We start from the raw sequence: 21,447 nt of genomic DNA on the forward strand, positions 1-21,447 counted from the left end.
ATGACCCATCGTATAGGTAAATCATGTGCTCTGAGCTTCTCTGCCTCCGTCAGACGAGCTATCATGTTTTCGCTGAAAACGTGAAATTCTGTAAATAGATATATAAGAACCACATCTGGCATAATCCGATAAGCTACAAGCGGCCTCGGAGTCTCCACACCGTCCCCTTATCTTCCAAGCTGTAAATGAATAACAGAACCTGACTGTACTTCCGAAAAGGCTTATGGTGATAGTCGTTTTGCATTGCATTGACTAATGTTCGTGCTGAAGGCAGATGACGGATTACATTTCGTAGCTTATATTAAATGGAGATTTCAAAACAGAGCCATGTAAGTAGATATATCTTTACATGCGAATTCATCAGTGGCACGGGAATGAAAGTAGATGGTAGAAGCTTCGGTGTATAATCATTACAATGGGCAGTCAAATGAAAACGAAACAGATGGAGAAAACATAAGTAAATTGATTATTATTTCAAAAGCAGTGGCCACAACTGTTAATACATTTACCACACAGTGAGGCAAGACAGTCAGTGCCTCCATGGAAAAATGTTTCCGGTCGCCTACGGGACGTTGACTGTACCCCCACGTGCACCTCTTCGTGCGAAGCAAATGGATGGCCACGCTTGTTTTTCTTCGGACCACCAAAGAAGTGGATATCGCATGTAACGGCTCCTCAGCAATTCGGCCCATCCACGTGTGGCCTCAAGTTACGCTGGGAGGCCGTCGGTTTTCCTCGGACGAAAACGTGTAAGCGTGGATACAATCAAGGCCCCGTAGGAGACAGTTAACATTTTTCCGTGGCGGCACTGACCGTCTTGCCTCATAAAGGGACAAATTTATTAACAGTTTACTTACCTTTTCCATCTGTCTCGTTTCAGGTTAATTGTCCCTTACCCACCTAAAACCTCAACCTTTGACACAGGATTACAATTACTGAACGTCTGTGGCATACAGACATACATAACATAAGAAAGAACATAAGAAATAACTCAAGAAACGTAAGAAAAAACTCAACAAAGAAGAATTCCAGATACATTATAAAATACAGGAAACATTTAAATAAATGAAAGTGTGGTGAAGTCAGCACGCCTATTGGGCGGATGAATTAATGGGAATCCTTTAGTGAAACACATGTCTCGAAAGATAACTACCTCATTCAACAACGGATGTTAGATGTCAACACTAGTAAAGGCATTTTAATGATCTGAAGATGCTGCAGACAAATACGATGTGAAGCTACAAAACACAAGCCGCAACATCATCGTACTTTGTATAACTCGTTGGGTGAGAATGGCAGTTTCAGTGCAGGCTGCTATACCAGTCGTCCGTAGTTAAAAATTTGGCAGCTCGACCACTGCTCGCGGGGAACGGGTCGGGAACAGGGTAGTATGCTTTACTTCTTTGAATGGAACTCACACAGACACTACACGGCTACACAGACATAATTTGCTCTGCCTGAGGCCTCCAAATTATCCCCTAGCAGACATGTTAAAGACTGTGATACGTTCATATCTTTGCAATTCGCTTACTGTTCAGAATTCATGGAAGAAACAGTAATACACAGACGGAAAAAAACTGAAACATCAAGAAGGAATTGTGCAACTTTAACGAAAGTTGGTATGCGTGTTTCTACATCTGAAAGATAATGTCTGTTCAGATTTCGACTAGTAGCAGAAGAGTGGCGCTAGTAGCACCGCTATGGGAATGGAAATCAGATTTGCTTTAAATTCACGCTACAACGTTCGTGAGCGTTAGTTACCTTTTAGACTGGACGTGGGCCGGCCGAGGTGGCCGAGCGGTTCTAGGCGCTACAGTCCGGAACCGCGTGATCGCTACGGTCGCAGGTTCGAATCCTGCCTCGGGCATGGATGTGTGTGATGTCCTTAGGTTAGTTAGGTTTAAGTAGTTCCAAGTTCTAGGGGACTGATGACCTCAGAAGTTGAGTCCCATAGTGCTCAGAGCCATTTGAACTGGACGTGGTAAGCTGATGTTAGTGAAGAATGTCTGTAAGGGGTAAAGACGTCATTATCAGCACCACACTTAGTTCAACTACATCGTTTAGTATGGCTACGACAAGCTGGTTGTTCTTCTGCGGTAATGCAGAAAGACTTGGCAGGAATGTAGCCACTGTACATGACTGGTGGCGGCGGTGGTCACCAGAATATACAGTCGCAAGAAGACTTGGCTCCGGACGGCCACGTGGTACTACCGAGAGGGAAGACCATCGTGTTCGGCGTATGACTCTGGCGCATCGTATTGCATCTGCAACAGCAATTCCAGCAGCAGTACGCACCGCAGTGACGCAACCAACTGTTACAAAGTGCTTACTGGCTTTTTGCCTCTGTGTCAGTGATGGCCGTATGTTGACTAGGAGGAGGCCAGTTGATGAACTGCACCCAACCTTTTCTCATGCTCGACGCACACTACACTTACACGTGGAGTTATGGTCTGGGTGCAATTTCATATGACGGCAGGAGTACTCTCTCGGTTATCTCACGCACCTGACAGCATAACTGTACGTCAATGTGGTGATTCGACCTGTTGTGCTGCCATTCCTGAACAGCATACCAGAAAGTGTTTTCCAACAGGATAACGCTCGCCAACATTTCGCTGTTGTACCCCTACGTGCATACAGAGTGTCGGCATGTTGCATCGGCCTGCTCTATCACCAGGTCTGTCTGCAATCGAGCACATATGGGACGTCATCCGACGACAACCCTAGCGCCATCCACCACCATTAATGTCCCTGTATTGACCGGCCAAGTGTGACGGTCGTTGAACGCCATCCAACAAACTGACATTCGGCACCTGTACAACACAATGAATGCGCGTTTGCATGCTTGCATCCAAGATTATCGCGGTTATACTGGTTATTCATGCATGAGCAATTCATATTTTCAGTGGCTTATTGCACTTGGATTAATCTGTGATATTGCAGTGTTAATCACTTAAACATGTTTCCTCGACAATTATATTGCAGAAAATTCATTAGACTACATTAATAATTTTTTTGATTTGCGAATTTCTTGCAGTCTGTGTAGACCAATAAGAGACATCACACAGAACTAGCCGCTATTCCTCGCACGGTATGTGCGCTATCTACAGTGTTAATCAAAAGGTATGTTACAAGACTTGATGATTGCCATATGGGTGTCATTTCAGCACATTTGTGTTAATGAACTTATTTTCGTTTGCGTTCTAACGCGGAGATGGATGTAGGCTGTTTGGACGAAACAAAGTAGGCAACAAGTAAAAGGAGAAAATTCTCGTAAACTACTGTCAGTGAAGACTAATTTATTTATAGAAGGTGCTCAATATGACCGCCACCAACTTCGATATATTTCGCGTGTTACCTGATAATTCCCGGTATATCACGAATGACTTTTGTCTGGTACACCAGGTTTTTCATGTACCACCAGAACTGAAAAACCATTTGTGTCAGGTCGGGTGACCATGGATACCTCCGCAGTTCAGAGACGTTTGCACGCAAACGGACCATTTTCGAACATTAGTTTATTGGCAAAATATGCTCACAGGATACCCATCGACCAACCGAAACGCCTTGTAGCATACCCTCTATGGCGCAATGTGGGAACCTTAGGCCCTGATCACAGCATGACGCTCCAAACCGTTGCTCGGACTCTGCCGCAGTTGGCGGTCTTGAGCGGGCATAAGTTGTTACACTGGTTTTTTTTTTTTTTTGGTCATCAGTCTACTGACTGGTTTAATGTGGCCCTCCACGAATCTCTTTCCTGTGCTAACCTCGTCATCTCAGAGTAGCACTTGCAACCTACGTCCTCAATTATTTGCTTGACTTATTCCAATCTCTGTCTTCCTCTACAGCTTTTGCCCTCTACAGCTCCCTCTAGTACCATGGAAGTCATTCCCTCTTGTCTTAGCAGATGTCCTATCATCCTGTCCCTTCTCCTTATCAGTGTTTTCCACATGTTCCTTTCCTCTCCGATTCTGCGTAGATCCTTCTCATTCCCTACCTTATCAGTCCACCTAATTTTCAACATTTGTCTATAGCACCACATCTCAAATGCTTCGATTCTCTTTTGTTCCGGTTTTCCCACAGCCCATGTTTCACTACCATACAATGCTGTACTCCAGACGTACATCCTCAGAAATTTCTTCCTCAAATTAAGGCCGGTATTTGATATTAGTAGACTTCTCTTGGCCAGAAATGCCTTTTTTGTCATAGCGAATCTGCTTTTGATGTCCTCCTTGCTCCGTCCGTCATTGGTTATTTTACTGCCTAGGTAGCAGAATTCCTTAACTTTATTTACTTCGTGACCATCAATCCTGATGTTAAGTTTCTCGCTGTTCTCATTTCTGCTACTTCTTATTTTCGTCTTTCTCCGATTTACTCTCAAACCATACTGTGTACTCATTAGACTGTTCATTCCGTTCAGCAGATCATTTAATTCTTCTTCACTTTCACTCAGGATAGCAATGTCATCAGCGAATCGTATCATTGATACCCTTTCACCTTGTATTTTAATTCCACTCCTGAACCTTTCTTTTATGTCCATCATTGCTTCCTCGATGTACAGATTGAAGAGTAGGGGCGAAAGGCTACAGCCTTGTCTTACACCCTTCTTAATACGAGCACTTCGTTCCTGATCGTCCACTCTTATTATTCCCTCTTGGTTGTTGTACATATTGTATATGACCCGTCTGTCCCTATGGCTTACCCCTACTTTTTTCAGAATCTCGAACAGCTTGCACCATTTTATATTGTCGAACGCTTTTTCCAGGTCGACAGATCCTGTGAAAGTGTCTTGATTTTTCTTTAGCCTTTCTTCCATTATTAGCCGTAACGTCAGAATTGCCTCTCTCGTCCCTTTACTTTTCCTAAAGCCAAACTGATCGTCACCTAGCGCATTCTCAATTTTCTTTTCCATTCTTCTGTATATTATTCTTGTAAGCAGCTTCGATGCATGTGCTGTTAAGCTGATTGTGCGATAATTCTCGCACTTGTCAGCTCTTGCCGTCTTCGGAATTGCTGGTTACGAGAAGCCTAAGAAAGAAGTCGAAAAGATCGTTCCACTATTTACCTCTTCAAAATGATGTGTCAGACATCTCTGCTGCAAGATCCATGCACAATCTCAAACTGAAAATTTACAAATTACTCAGATGGTCTTGCTCGACATCAGTTAACATGCAGTTGACCACCGCATTTTTCACAAAGGGAAGGCTTTCCCTTAAATCTCATTATTAAATAATAAAGGCAAGATGCAGTTATAGGAGTGTATCAAATGGGAGAAAAGCCTCATCATTTTAGTGATGAGCCTCTGCACGATGTGATGACATGAGTGAGGTGTCCAGCCAACGCTACAGAATTTACTGGACCGGAACCATTCTTTTTGAAACATAAGCTGTATAGTTTGGCGAATGGTCAATATTCAGGGACAAAGCAGGAACTATGATTCGAAGCAAAAGTATGTAATAAACATGCGCTCGTAAAACGATTACATTAAAATCTATGAGCACCTGTTCACCTTAGATACTGGGAGAGAAATCTCTTGTCCTGAAAGCTCATCAGTTCTACTGAACAGCTGTTAAGGTATGCATTTTAGAGCCCATCTGGACAATTTATGTTGTTTTGGTCTGTATTACTCCACCAAAAATATGGAAAACGAAGAACTTCCAGGAGAAGAGATTACTTTGGCAGTATCGAACATGAAGAAATGCTCTTCGCTGTTAACGCCAGTACTTTAAATACCTTGTTTATTGGACTGTATTTGCTTCGAATGACTTTCCTGTCGTATCTCTGAGTATTGACTATCCCTCCAGGGACATCCTTTGTGTGAACAATCAGTAATGAAAAAACCTACGGCTGATGCACGAGTACACACTGCCAGCCCGTCTACGGAGGTAAGGAGATGAATTTTAGCTACTTCAGAATTCGGTTGTTCTGTGGAGATAAGTTCTCCGATAAATGTAACCACATTTCACCAGAGAAATGAGAATTTCAGAGACGACTTCTCCATAACGCACACTGCGATAGGTAGTAGTAGCAATATGAGTCCTGTGTTTCTCCTGGCGTATACAACTTTCAAATAACTTCCAGGAATTCAGCCAGGTAGCACTTTCAGCGACCACCGATATTTCGGTGGGAGAACTCCCCGCCATTTTCAAGGCAAACAGCAACGGACAGGCGGCGTACATGCAAATCTAAAACCTCGGTTCTCGGACTGATGCAGGAAAGATAACACACACATTGGACACTAGTGCCACCAAAGATGACCAAAGGCAGAGCTATCGATAGTGAGACTACGAACTCGCAGGTGAGGTAGCATTGACTCTGTCCCTCTGTTTTTTGACAAGGGAGAGAACCAGATCCCAAAACCCTCCATCCCTGTTAACGAGGTTGCTCGCTAATTTAATCTCAAATGTCTTCTTAATAACACTGTCCCAATAGCTGGTGGTGCATGCCAATATCTCGGTGTTATTATATAACTTGGGGTCACCAGTATCCAAGCCATGTTCGGCAATAGTAGATCTACTTGGCTGCTGTAATGGTGTGAGCCGTTTATGCTCAGTACATCGGTCCTCCACAGTCCTGGTAGTTTGACCAACATATGCCATGCCGCAGCTACAAGGAATGCGATATACAACCTCCTTACGCAGACCAAGATCATCCTTAAAAGAACTCAATGGCGTCTAATTTTAGCTGGAGGTCGGAAAACACATTTCACATCGTATTTCCGTAAAATACGACCGATCTTGTTGGAAGTGTTTCATACGTAAGTTAAAAAGGCCGTAGACTTAGGTGTCAACTCAGAATTATCATCAATCACCCAATGTACTGTTGGTCGATAGCGCAACGCACGTTCAGTATGTCTATCACTACAACCATTTCGACGAAACGTAACTTCAAGATGGGACAGCTCAGCTGGTGAAGTCTCGCCTGTCCAATGCAGTTTGCCTTGAAAATGGCGGGGTGTTCTCCCGCCGAAATATCGGCGGTCGCTGAAAGTGTTACCTGGCTGAATTCCCGGAAGTGATTTGAAAGTAGTAGTAATAAACTAATGCTGCATCGCTCAGTTGCTACACTATGATAGTTTCCAAGTCTGAGTTTGTGCTCGGATGCCACTAACATACTAGTCTTCCGACCTGAATGGCACACTGATTTTCACAGCCTTCTTTCCAAGGCCTCCCATCCGTCATCGACTTTTCTTACGGCAAGAGCCCATACGCCACCTGCAACAACGTCCGAATAACGGCCTGTAGCGTCAACCGGTGACTGCCCCCTGCTTCTCGCGCAACGCAGGAGATTTGAACCGTACGTGAAATAAAATTTCATTCCTCTGAATTAGGAATAAATACTGCAGATATTTCTGGCATCGGTTAGCAGAGTAAAATTGTAGAGAACTTTAACCTTTGAAAGTAGGGTACCGTACGAGTATTTGGCGCGCGTCGTCTTTTGCCGCCCCCGCGTGCCCTTCGGCACACAAAGACGACGGCCCTCGGGAAGAATGAGACACCGAAAGCCTTCAGGCTTACTTCGTTTCTGGGAGCTTTGGCGGCCCTGAGGATAGCCGTCGTCTTATCCGCGAATCGATAGGCAAATGGCGGCCGCGGTGCACAGAAATGGCTGATGATTACTGTGGCCACAAAGGCGGCTGCGCCGGGAGCAGGGGTGGGGGAAGGGGGAGCCGGGGGGCGGGAATGAAATAGAAAGGCTGGCGCGGGGGCGGGCGCGGCGCACGGCGATTGTGTGCGCGCTAAGTACCCCTCTAATTACGGCCGGCATTGTCCCGGCACGCCGGAACACGCCGCGCTCGCTGACGACTGGGGGCTGAAGCCTCGCCGCTCAGCGGCGACCTAATTTCTTCTGCCGCCAGCCGCAGCAGGTGCGAGCCCCGCTCTGCCTTATCGCTCACCGCCTGCGAAACATCTCTCCCAAGTGTGACCAATTCATTGAAAAATAAAGCGAAAAGGGCGTAATCGAGGATGAAATATCGAACACTAACTACTGAAATGGTAATGTCATCAATGACGTTTATTCTTTTGTTATGTTGGTACTTGTTGCGCAATACCTTGGTCCACTATGAACCTTCTCCGTGATATTTATACGGTCCATTCACATTAATGTGACCACCTGTCGAAAGCCTGAATAAACATTCGCTGGAGCGCGGACCGGTACGAGACATGCAGGAAGACAGCCAGTGAGGGTCTGGATTGTACCAACAGGGATATGAAGACACGTCAACACCAGCGATGAGGCCAGCTGTTTTATGGTTCCCGGTTGAGGATCCGTAGGGCGAGCAGCCAGATGGAGATGCTCCTACAGATTCTCAACTGGGTCTTAATTCTGGGAGATTGGTTGCCAGAGGAGTAAGGTTGCGAGAGTGGTAAACTTCAAACCACGCTTATGGTTCTCAGGATCCGTAGGGGGAGCAGCCAGATGGACATGCTCCTGGGTCTTAATTCTGGGAGTTTGGTTGCCAGAGGAGCAAGGTTGCCAGAGTGGTAAACTTCCAACCTCGTTTATGGTTCTCAGGATCCGTAGGGGGAGCAGCCAGATGGACATGCTCATGGGTCTTAATTCTGGGAGTTTAGTTGCCAGAGGAGTCAAGTTGCCAGAGTGGTAAACTTCGAACCACGGTTATGGTTCTAAGGATCTGTAGGGGGAGCAGCCAGATGGACATGCTCCTGGGTCTTAATTCTGGGAGTTTGGTTGCCAGAGGAGCAAGGTTGCCAGAGTGGTACACTTTGAACCATGCTTATGGTTCTCGGTTGAGGATCCGTAGGGGGAGCAGCCAGATGGACATGCTCCTACCGAATCTCAACTGGGTCTCAATTCTGGGAGTTTGGTTGCCAGAGGAGCAAGGTTTCCAGAGTGGTACACTGAACCACGCTTATGGTTCTCGGTTGAGGATCCGTAGGGGGAGCAGCCAGATGGACATGCTCCTACAGATTCTCAACTGGGTCTTAATTCTGGTAGTTTGGTTGCCAGAGGAGCAAGGTTTCCAGAGTGGTACACTGAACCATGCTTATGGTTCTCGGTTGAGGATCCATAGGGGGAGCAGCCAGATGGAGATGCTCCTACAGATTCTCAACTGGGTCTTAATTCTGGGAGTTTGGTTGCCAGAGGAGTAAGGTTGCCAGAGTGGTAAACTTTCAACCACGCTTATGGTTCTCAGTATCCGTAGGGGGAGCAGCCAGATGCACATGCTCCTGGGTCTTAATTCTGGGAGTTTTGTTGCCAGAGGAGTAAGGTTGCCAGAGTGGTAAACTTCGAACCACACTTATGGTTCTCAGGATCCGTAGGGGGAGCAGCCAGATGGACATGCTCCTGGGTCTTAATTCTGGGAGTTTGGTTGCCAGAGGAGCAAGGTTGCCAGAGTGTTACACTTTGAACCACGCTTATGGTTCTCGGTTGAGGATCCATAGGGGGAGCAGCCAGATGGACATGCTCCTACAGATTCTCAACTGGGTCTTAATTCTGGGAGTTTGGTTGCCAGAGGAGCAAGGTTGCCAGAGTGGTACACTTTGAACCACACTTATGGTTCTCGGTTGAGGATCCGTAGGGGGAGCAGCCAGATGGACATGCTCCTACAGGTTCTCAACTGGGTCTTAATTCTGGGAGTTTGGTTTCCAGAGGAGCAAGGTTGCCAGAGTGTACACTTTGAACCACGTTTATGGTTCTCGGTTGAGGATCCATAGGGGGAGCAGCCAGATGGACATGCTCCTACAGATTCTCAACTGGGTCTTAATTCTGGGAGATTGGTTGCCAGAGGGGCAAGGTTGCCAGAGTGGTACACTTTGAACCACACTTATGGTTCTCGGTTGAGGATCCATAGGGGGAGCAGCCAGATGGACATGCTTCTACCGAATCTCAACTGGGTCTTAATTCTGGGAGTTTGGTTGCCAGAGGAGCAAGGTTTCCAGAGTGGTACACTGAACCACGCTTATGGTTCTCGGTTGAGGATCCGTAGGGGGAGCAGCCAGATGGACATGCTCCTACAGATTCTCAACTGGGTCTTAATTCTGGGAGTTTGGTTGCCAGATGAGTAAGGTTGCCAGAGTGGTACACTTCAAACCATGCACGTACACTGCGAGCTGTGTGACATGTTGCATTATCCTGTTGCTAACGCCACCGACCCGAGGAAAAATAAACTGAACTGCATGTATTGGTAGACATGGTCCCCAAGCGTAGATGTATACTTGTCTTGATCCTTTGTGCATTTCTGAATGTCGCGCGGGGTGGCCGCGTGGTTTCAGACGCCATGTACGGATTGCGTGGTCCCTCCCGCCGGAGGTTCGGGTGCTCTCTCGGTCATGGGTGTATGTGTTGTTCTTAGCATAATTTATTTTAAGTAAGATACATTAGGGTGATAGTCTAGCGACCGATAACCTCAGCAGTTGGTTCCCTTCGGAATTCACACACGCACATTCCTGAATGACGAGATCATCCAGGTAATGCCATGAGAATATACCCCAGATTTATAATGGTCCCTTCTCCGACCTGGGCCCTTTCGACTACTGTTGCAGGACCGTACACGCCCATGGCTGTCTATCCGATGGAACATAAATCGTGACTCGTCTTAAAAGACGACATATCACAACTCACTGGACGCCCAGTCGCGGTATTGCTTACAAACTCCACCTTCGTCACCGATGAACAGCAATCGTCATCGGTGCATGAATCAGGCTGCTACTGCAGAGGCTTATGCCCAGCAACGTTCGCTAAACAGTCACTGACGAAATACCGTTGCTAGCCTCTTGGTTCATCTGGGCTGTCAGTTGCTGAAAAGTTGCACATGGTGCATCTCAGTAGACTCGGCGCCACTTTAGGGTAGCACCATTTTGCCACAGACTGTACACTTTAACCACGGAGGCATGCAAATGCTTTACAAACTTAGCCGTTTCAGAAATGATTCCACTCTTGCCCTTTTTGACGTCAGATAAATCGCTCCGTTTCTGCATTATGACAACAGCAATGTTTTTTCTGCGTCCCAAAATGGTTCAAATGGCTCTGAGCACTACGGGACTTAACATCTGAGCTCATCAGTCCCCTGGACTTACAACTACTTAAATCTAACTAACCTAAGTACCGAGGCAGGATTCGAACCTGCGACCGTAGCAGCAGCGTGGCTCCGGACTGAAGCGCCTAGAACCGCTCGGCCACACCTGCCGACTTCCACGTTCCCCCGATACGCTTTATATACTCTCCACTGCTACTACTGACAAATGCCGTCTGTGTGTGGTTACTGGACATTGACTTCGAACGTAGTTTGTGGTCACATTAATGTGACTTTTTTAAACTGACATGGTATGTGTCTCTCAGTCCAAAGGACCAACTGCGATATAACGCCACAATAAAGATCTATGTATTCTACGTTTCATTGCTAACAAAAATTCGACAGATATTGATAGAAGATTAAATGGAAGCTAATCCACAACTAAGTAACTGCAGGAATTTTTTATTCCTGAACTACTTGCACTGACACGGAAGTGTGCATCGTCATCAGTAGGGGAAACAGTTGCACACTTTTCAAGCTTTCGCTTCTGTAAGACATTTTCATAAAGTGATGGCATCCACCTTTTAAGTGTTGCAGCCTTTTTCTGTAATTACAAATTTACTACGGAATAGTAAGGTTTCTCCAAATCTGAAAACGTTCCAGGTTACAACATGGTCGTGGTCATTTACCTATGAACAATCGACACAGTAGACAAAATCTTGTCAATAATATATTTAACCGTCTATGTATTACGTTATTGCTGTACAACATACCAACAATCAGTAAGTTAAATCAAATCGAGCAGGAGTATTATCAAAAACCAGTTACAAAACAAATACATTTCGAAACAGAAGACATTAGAAACTAAAATCAAATTCAATTTTGAAGACAGATATAACTGTTAAGACATTAAAGAAGCTCAGTTCTGAACCGTGATTTATTTTCAAAGAACATTCTTAAGAATTTATTTTATTTACTAGCGATTCATCAAGAGCATTAACACATTTAATCACACTATGTAAGCATGGAAGTAGTTACCAGGGAGTAACAGATGAAATCATAACCAAATTCGTTTTAATAAATGGGAGTATTACTCACTTTAATAGTGCCTAAAAGCATTTTTTAAAGAAACAGATTTAAAATTATAATCAGAAAGCACCCTCTAAATATCAACATTACAATTTATTCAGAGGCAGAAAGAAACAAGTTTTGACTGTATGAGCCTTCGCGCAGAGAACCTTGCCACTCCCTTTTGACACGGCCGTGGTTACGACTCCTCACAACAGCCTCTGAAAGACTACACTGGTGCAAATCTGCACCACACCAGATAACTTTTAACTAAGAGTTTTAACAATTTACACATGCGCACAAACTATGCACCCCCGTAGGAGGGATGGAAATTGTACAAAACACTAACAATTAAAATAGTAACCTTGCCACCGAAGGCGCAACTTGATTTTAACTTCTAAGAAAAGTCTTACGGTGAAAGGGTGGCAACTTTATATACTAAAATGATCATTTAAATAAAAGCACATGAAATGCAATCTTATATAAAATTCTACAAGGTTGGCCAAACAATAGTTAAGATCCTCTACAGTACACAGATACCGCCTCTCAAGATCAAAGGCAACAATATCAAAGTTTCCAAAGATCAAAACGTATTTCAGGTATTAGGCCTTTACACTCCAAGTAATGAATTCGTTAATACACCAAATCCGACAAACATAACAGAGGCAGCTACTAACGTACGGTAGATTGATAGGGATATTACCGAAAAACCCGAACCGCGGGTTGCTCTAACCCACCCCTAGTTCACAAGGGAAAAACGGACCACCCAATTTATTAATAACCACCTTCCCGCGGGTGGGCGAACGGAGAAGAATGGTGGGACAACCCCAAAGCAAAACGGCTGGTGACCTCACCAATAAAACAAGTAGAATTTAACAAGAGTAAATCAAACAACAATCACCAATCACTTAACTTCTATTTATTTTATTATTTTTATTGCAAGTGTCGACACTATGTTGTTTGAAGCGCCGTGGAGCCCAAGGGTGACGTAGTAGGTTACCGTGTCTTTGCATCATCACACAGCAAGGTTGTGCGCATCTTGTTGTGTGCATCTTAGAGTAAAATTTCAAACTTAAGCATCATAGTGAGTGGGAATCACGGGTTTTCGAAGAAGTGATCCTTTAGTTGTGTTGGGCAGTGTATTTCATTTAATTCTGAGATGATTTCTCCCAGACAAAACATTTGAAGCCTAAGGTGTGTGCTTCGGCATAGCAGAATGATACATGAACGAGGGGTAATGCTGCAAGTCTTGATCAAGGAAGTGGGCCCTAATGAAACCAATAAAGAAAAGCAGCCCAGCACTTTTAGAAACAATACCGATGTAGAGACCAATATGGACATGGCAAAATGGGGAGCGGCTAATAAGGTTACATTCTGAGAGATTAAGCAACATACGACAACGGCCATTTGTGACTGTAGCGTCATAGCCGTTGATATCAGACACTCCACAAATACTGAAGTTGATACGAAACTGGAAATCTGGGATTTGAAGAGACCAAAATGCGATATGCTTATTGCTGAAGTAAATTGTTTCAGCCCAGACAATTGCCCTGGAAACGTAGATCTCTGGACGCATATTTTTACTGAGCTCGTCCAGTGGGTGTAGGCGAGTCACAATCCGAAGACGCGATGCACAGCTTTTTCTAAGACACCTTGCAGTAGCGAACGGATACACAGAAAGGTCCGCAACGCAAGGAGGAGTTACCAGCGCTCAATACAAGAAACAAAAGAGGTAGAAGGCTAAGTACTGTGACGGTAGGTCACATAAATATTGACATTTTTATCGGTTGTAAGCAGTAAACAGTATTGTGAAGTGTTAAGGATGAACTAAAAATTATTTGTAAACAACGTATTTTATGAACATAATTAGTATAAAAGATACAGTAAATGTTCTTGAAAAAACTGATATTCAGCGATAATTTAAAGGTAGCATCTTCATTTAAAACATGTCTATGAAAATAAAAAAGGATCGCTAAGAGACGCGATTGTACGGTCGAGGAGGAAGGACGTACTTTATGGTACACACAATGTTTTGTTTCGCGATACGGAAGGCAGCCATTGAGCGGCTACACATATTTTATGTAAGTTAGTCTGTATTCTGCTAAAATAAACTAATTATTGTTATCACAAAATGAATTTCTCTGTAATATTTGTCACCTCAAATGGCGGCAGCGGCTAATTATTTTTAATAAGCATTTTTTTTCATTAATTTGCGCTGCGAGAAGTTCGGCTTCCGATGCAGCCTCTGGTCGGCCATTACGCACCGAAGTATTAATTTATTTTTCAAACTGTTAACAGTAACTGTAAATGCGAAACCTTTCGTTGTATGAAACTTTCTAAATTGCAACAGATAATTAATTTAACGTTAAACTACATTTTTTAAATTATACAGATTCCATGAGTTCGATAAGTTTTATCTTGGCTGCTCCACGGCAACAATCGAAATTCTATCGATTGTTGCTTTGCAATCAATACATAGAAATTAACATAAATATATTCGATTCAGTTAACGGCAACTACATTTTAGTCATCAGGCTCAAAATCTAAAGTTACGTGAATAACAGCGGCCCTTCAAGAACCCGTTTCATATTTACTTATGCACATGAATAAAAGTGATAAGAAAAGATAATATCCCCGAGAAAAAGATTCATGCTCTAACAAAAAAAAAAAAAAATCACCTGATAAATTAAAAATCATTATATATATATATATATATATATATATATATATATATATATATATATATATATATATAACGTAACAGTACATATTGGCATCTGGGAGAAACATTAATGGACGACGTCTGAGACTCCAAAAACAAGCACAGGGAGGTATTTCGAAGCGTACAACTGAAACAACGTGTTTGAGGTCAGTTGTACAAAACTCTAACTGAAAAAAAGTGTCTCACTGCCCTTTACACCCTTCGCAAGCTGGACTGCACAACGAACAACGGTTGAAGGATCGCGCCGAATATTTTCTAGCCGCTCTCTTGCCATATGATTCTGTGAATACAGACCACGACCTACAATCAGTGGTCCGTAACCAGATGAGTTCTGAATTTACTAACAACTATGTCTATTTGCAATGGCTCAGGAGTAGGTAAAGGTAACTAGAGCCCTGTTTAAACGCGACAAGACGCCGAGTCAAGGTGGTAGCTATTCAGAGATGGTACGGAAACCGTCATTCCCCAAACGCGTCAAGAATGAGGCACTGAAACAGGGTAGTGTATCGGAGACTTCGAAATCTGCACTACCGGTTCTCATAACTAAAGACCTCCATAAGGACCCTGCAGAGCCGAAGATCTATAAATCTACATGTTTAATAAAAACTTAAACAAACGTTGAGTACCGGATAGGCTGCAATCTTCTTCGAAAGGGTACAGAGAGCTCCAGTGTCTCGGCACGTTTCAGAAGCTTACGCTTCCCTCTTGTCTGAACTGTTTATGGACCGATATTGCAGTGCCTGTGTGTTTCCGAACTACAATGCAATATCTGCGGCGATTATAACGGTTTTGAATGCAAGAATTGTATTCACAGTTGCAAATATCGACAACCATCAGATATACAGGGTGTCCCAGCTATCTTGTCCACCCAAAATATCTCTGGAACAATAACAGCTATTGGAAAACGACTTTCGCCGGTATCAATGTAGGGCTGGGGCCCATGAATCTACATATTTGGAAACATTCTAAAACGAAAGCATATCTGTTTTTTAACACAAACTTATGGTTTTTAAAATGGACCTCCTATATTTTTTCTTCATCAATCCATAGCATGACAAAGCACATATACAATGGCGTTGATTGGATCGCAATATTCCCATTACATCCCGAGATATTAAGACGCGAAGTTGACGCTTGAAACACCCGACATGCGCAGCTAGCGCACGTCCTGAGGCTCAGGCGTGAACCCCATGCTGCCCGTAATCGCGATGTGATTGACATGCTTAATCACACTTCCATACTTATCAAGAGGTCCGAAACGAATAATACGGTCTGCTGCCATCCTGCATTAACGTCGTACATTCCAGCAGGTATTTATCCCATAGGCTAGGGGTGATGCGGTTCTGTAACATATCTGTGTACCGCAACGTTAGTCACAAGCTTAACTACGCTTATCGTTAATCCGTTACTAAAACGGTAATGCCGTTCAACGTTAAAACTTTACTTTACTGTAGATCTAGTGCAAGTGACAGTTAATCATTCACTCGTAATAGCAAAATTCATGTTGATGGTTTTAGTGAAACGAGCAAGTGGACTTAAGGTTTTACCGTTGTTTAGGTAAAAATGTTTTGATTTGGAAAGTTCAGGTAGGACATAGAAGCTGAATGAAAACCAATTAGTTTTATTATCACATAATTATCAATGTTATGTTTATCTAATGCGTTAAATGACAAATTGTTGCAACCAAATGTTTCTTAACATCATTGGGTAAAATGGCCCTTTGTAGAAACTTACACTGTGATACCAGCACTACATACTAAACATAGCGTTCACATCTCATGCTCAAAGTGATGCCCATTGGCTTGCATACATAGGATCACTCTGCGGATGAAGGATGTCCTACTTCGTGCTACTGTTTCCTCTTTGATGGCTGTACAAGCATCACTAATGCGTTGCTTCATGTCCTCTGGTGTTGTTGGTTCATGTTGGTAAACAGCATCCTTCACTGCTCCCCAAAGAAAATAATCCAGCGGTGTAAGGTCCGGAGATCGGGGAGGCCACCTAACTGGGCCATCTCGTCCAATCCACCTACCAGGGAACTTACGGTTCAGAAGTCGTCGTGCTCGTAAGGCGTTATGTGCAGGGCATCCGTCATGCTGATACCACATGACCATTCCCCGGTTCAGAGGTACGGTATCCAAGAGAACAGGAAGACTGTGTCGTATAAATCTGGAGTATTGTCTGCCAGTTTGGACGCCATTTATAAAGAAAGGTCCGATAATGGTATCTCCAATAATCCCATACCAAACATTAACTTTCCACGGACGTTGATGCTCTACCTGACGGAGCCATTTTGGATTGTCTGCGGACCAATAACGCATATTCCTCATGTTGACAATTCCTTTGATGGAGAATGATGCCTAGTCGGTAAAGAGAACATCTGCAAAAAAATTTGGATTAGTCAGAAGTTTTTGCTGAGCCCACCGACAAAATGTTACCCTATTGCGAAAGTCATTTCCATGAAGATCCTGGTGTAAATGAACATGGTAAGTGAGGTGTTGGCATAAGTGCCAACACCGTGTTGCTTGAGGAGGCCGAAATGCACGCTGTTAAGCTCACGCAAACTGACGTGAGGTCAGGAACAGTTAAAGGAGTTGAGTCTAGTAATTAAAGTACGTAGTTGCTTGAATACTTAACTTTAATCCACAATTGGTGAACATCTCTCGTTACTGTACATGCTTCATTAGATACATAGCAAAGGATAAATGGCGCCTTGCTAGGTCATAGCAAATGACGTAGCTGAAGGCTATGCTAACTATCGTCTCGGCAAATGAGAGCGTAATTGTCAGTGAACCATGGCTAGCAACGTCTGCTGTACAACTGGGGCGAGTGCTAGTAAGTCTCTCTAGACCTGCCGTGTGGCGGCGCTCGGTCTGCAATCACTGATAGTGGCGACACGCGGGTCCGACGTAAACTAATGGACCGCGGCCGATTCAAAGGCTACCACCTAGCAAGTGTGGCGTCTGGCGGTGACACCACAGTAAGGATAAAATTTGTGACGTTTAAGAATATGCTGTGCACTTGATTTCGACACACCAACTTCACGTTCAATTTGACGTGTGCTGATTTGACGATTCACAGCTATGGTAGCGAGCACAGCAACATCAGCACGTTCATCTGTGCGTGTTCTAGGACGATGTCGAGGTCTTGGATTTAAGCTTCCCGTTTCACGTAGACGAGACGTGAGACGACCAAACATCCGGCGCGAAGGCGATGGCTTGTCAGGGAATCGTCTTCTGTACTGTCGTTCTGCCTGAACAGCATTTCGTCCACGTACAACAAGGTACAGTACAGGTTTGTAGAGTAGGGTAGAAAACAGACATATTAACTTAATAATCATAATGTTCGCTAACAGTACTATCAACAAACAAGCAATCTCATAACGTATTTCCCGTCAACGTACATTCTCCATAGACCAGCAGCATTTCTACCATATCTTCATGTGTGTACATTATACTGTACAGTATAAGTTCCAAAACACAACGTTTATTCACAATGTGTACTACCTCCATGCCGTCACTAGATTACTCTGATCCACGACTACACTGGCAAGCGGTGTACTGCACGCCAAAGCAACAACAAATGGGATGCTCGGAGGGTGGTGGAGTACAGGAGTTTGCATGGGTCGCAAATTATAAACAAGGCGAAGTGGTAACTGTGGCAGTAGTGGGAACTACGTTGGACACTTGTCTAGGTAGAGCCAGGCCCTGCGCGACAGGCACAATGGGTCATATAACGCATTAGATAAACCTTATTTTGGGTGTACAGGATAAATAAGTCAACCTGACGGGTGTACACCGATCGGTACTGGTTCATATTGTGTACGTAGATACGTAAAACGTGCGAGAGGGAAACCATTATGTGCTTATGAGAGTTGATGGCAGCAGACCGTATCATTCGTTTCGGACCTCTTGATAAGTATGGAGGTGTGATTACACATGTCAATCACATCGCGATTACGGGCAACATGGGGTTCACGCCTGAGCCTCAGGACGTGCGCTAGCAGCGCATGTCGGGTGTTTCAAGTGTCAACTTCGTGCCTCAACATCTCGGTATGTAATGGGAATATTGCGGTGCAACCAACGCCATTGTGTATGTGCTTTGTCATGCTATGGATTGCTGAAGAAAAAATATAGGAGGCCCATTTAAAAAAACATAATTTTGTGTTAAAAAACAGATATGCTTTCGTTTTAGAATGTTTCCAAATATGTACATTCATGGGCCCAAGCCCTACATTGATACCCGTGAAAGTCGTTTTCCAATAGCTGTTATTATTCCAGAGATATTTTGGGTGGACAAGATAGCTGGGACGCCCTGTATAATCGAATGATGTCAGCGAAAATTTGTGCCAGGTCGGGACTCGAACCCGAATTTCCCGCGTCGACAAGTGGAAATCCGGGTACGAGTCCCGGACCGATACAAAAAATGGTTCAAATGGCTCTGAGCACTATGGGACTCAACTGCTGTGGTCATAAGTCCCCTAGAACGACTTAAACCTAACTAACCTAAAGACATCACACACATCCATGCCCGAGGCATGATTCGAATCTGCGACCGTAGAGGTCGTGCGGTTCCAGACTGTAGCGCCTTTAACAGCTCGACCAGGTCCGATACAAAGTTTCATCGTCGTCATTCCATTAAATAGGTGACGGTTGTCCATATTGGCAACTGCGAATACGTTTCGTGCGTTTACGGTCCACGTTTCACTTCCTTAATGGGTACATACCAGACAAATATCTACAGAAAAGACTTCCTAACATTTAAGTTTGGTGTCAACTAATTTCCCTTTTTCAGAAGTGGTTTTCTTGCTATTGTCAGTCGATATATCACCTTTACTTCGGCCTCAATCACTTTGGTGCGAAAATATCAAAACTCATTTACCACATTTAGAGTTTCAATTCTTAATTCCTTCAGCCTAGTCCGGTGTAATTCGTCTACATTCCATTATCCTAGTTTCACTTTGGTTGTTGCTCGGATTACAGCTCTTTTTCTGGACGCTATCCGTACCGTTCAGGTGTTCTTCCAAGTAATTTACCATCTGTGACGGAATTACGTCATCAACAAACTTCAAATTTCTTATTGCTGCTCCATGAAGTTTAATTCACTTTTCAAACTTCTCTATGGTTTCCTTCATAATCGCTCAGTGTACAGCTTGAGTAACGTCGGGGCTAGGCTACAAACCTTACTCCCTTCTCAACTAATGCTTCGCTTTCTTGTATCTCTACTCTTACAACGGTAATCTGTACAAGCTGCAAGTAACCTTTCGGTGTCTGTATTTTATCCATCATAGCTTCGTACTCGTGGTCTTTGGGTAACGTCTTTGATTCATAATCAAAACGTCTTTGGTCCCGGGTTCGATCCCCACCACTGCCTAAAATTTTGATAAATAATCAGCATTGGCGGCCGAAGACTTCCAGCATAAGAAGTCAGCCTCATTCTGCCAACGGCCTTGTCAAAGAGGGCGGAGGAGCGGATAGAGGTTCAGGGCACTCTCTTGTCCTAGGGGTGGGAAATTGCCCCTAAAGGCGGAAGAATCAGCAATGATCAACGACATGAGGATGCAGAAGGCAATGGAAACCACTGCATTAAAGACACGTAACGTGTATCCACAGGACATGTGGCCTGTAATTGAAGAAGTGTTATGATGATCTCTCCATTGGCAAAAGATTCCGGAATAGTCCCCCATTCGGATCTCCGGGAGGTTACCATGAGAAAAAGATTGAATAATCAACGAAAGGATAACGTTCTACGAGTCGGGGCGTGGAATGTCAGAAGCTTGAACGTGGTAGGGAAACTAGAAAATCTGAAAAGGGAAATGCAAAGGCTCAATCTAGATATAGTAGGGGTCAGTGAAGTGAAGTGGGAGGAAGACAAGGATTTCTGGTCAGATGAGTATCGGGTAATATCAACAGCAGCAGAAAATGGTATAACAGGTGTAGGTTCAAATATGGCTCTGAACACTATGGGACTCAACTGCTGTGGTCATAAGTCCCCTAGAACTTAGAACTACTTAAACCTAACTAACCTAAGGACAGCACACAACACCCAGCCATCACGAGGCAGAGAAAATCCCTGACCCCGCCGGGAATCGAACCGGGAACCAGGGCAACAGGTGTAGGATTCGTTATGAATAGGAAGGTAGGGCAGAGGGTGTGTTACTGTGAACAGTTCAGTGACCATGTTGTTATAATCAGAATCGACAGCAGACCAACACCGACAACGATAGTTCAGGTATACATGCCGACGTCGCAAGCTGAAGATGAACAGATAGAGAAAGTGTATGAGGATATTGAAAGGGTAATGCAGTATGTAAAGGGGGACGAAAATCTAATAGTCATGGGCGACTGGAATGCATTTGTAGGGGAAGGAGTAGAAGAAAAGGTTACAGGAGAATACGGGCTTGGGACAAGGAATGAAAGAGGAGAAAGACTAATTGAGTTCTGTAACAAGTTTCAGCTAGTAATAGCGAATACCCTGTTCAAGAATCACAAGAGGAGGAGGTATACTTGGAAAAGGCCGGGAGATACGGGAAGATTTCAATTAGATTACATTATGGTCAGACAGAGATTCCGAAATCAGATACTGGATTGTAAGGCGTACCCAGGAGCTGATATAGACTCAGATCACAATATAGTAGTGATGAAGAGTAGGCTGAAGTTCAAGACATTAGTCAGGAAGA

The sequence above is a fragment of the Schistocerca americana genome, chromosome 1, assembly GCF_021461395.2.
Source record: "Schistocerca americana isolate TAMUIC-IGC-003095 chromosome 1, iqSchAmer2.1, whole genome shotgun sequence".
Taxonomy (NCBI): domain Eukaryota; kingdom Metazoa; phylum Arthropoda; class Insecta; order Orthoptera; family Acrididae; genus Schistocerca; species Schistocerca americana.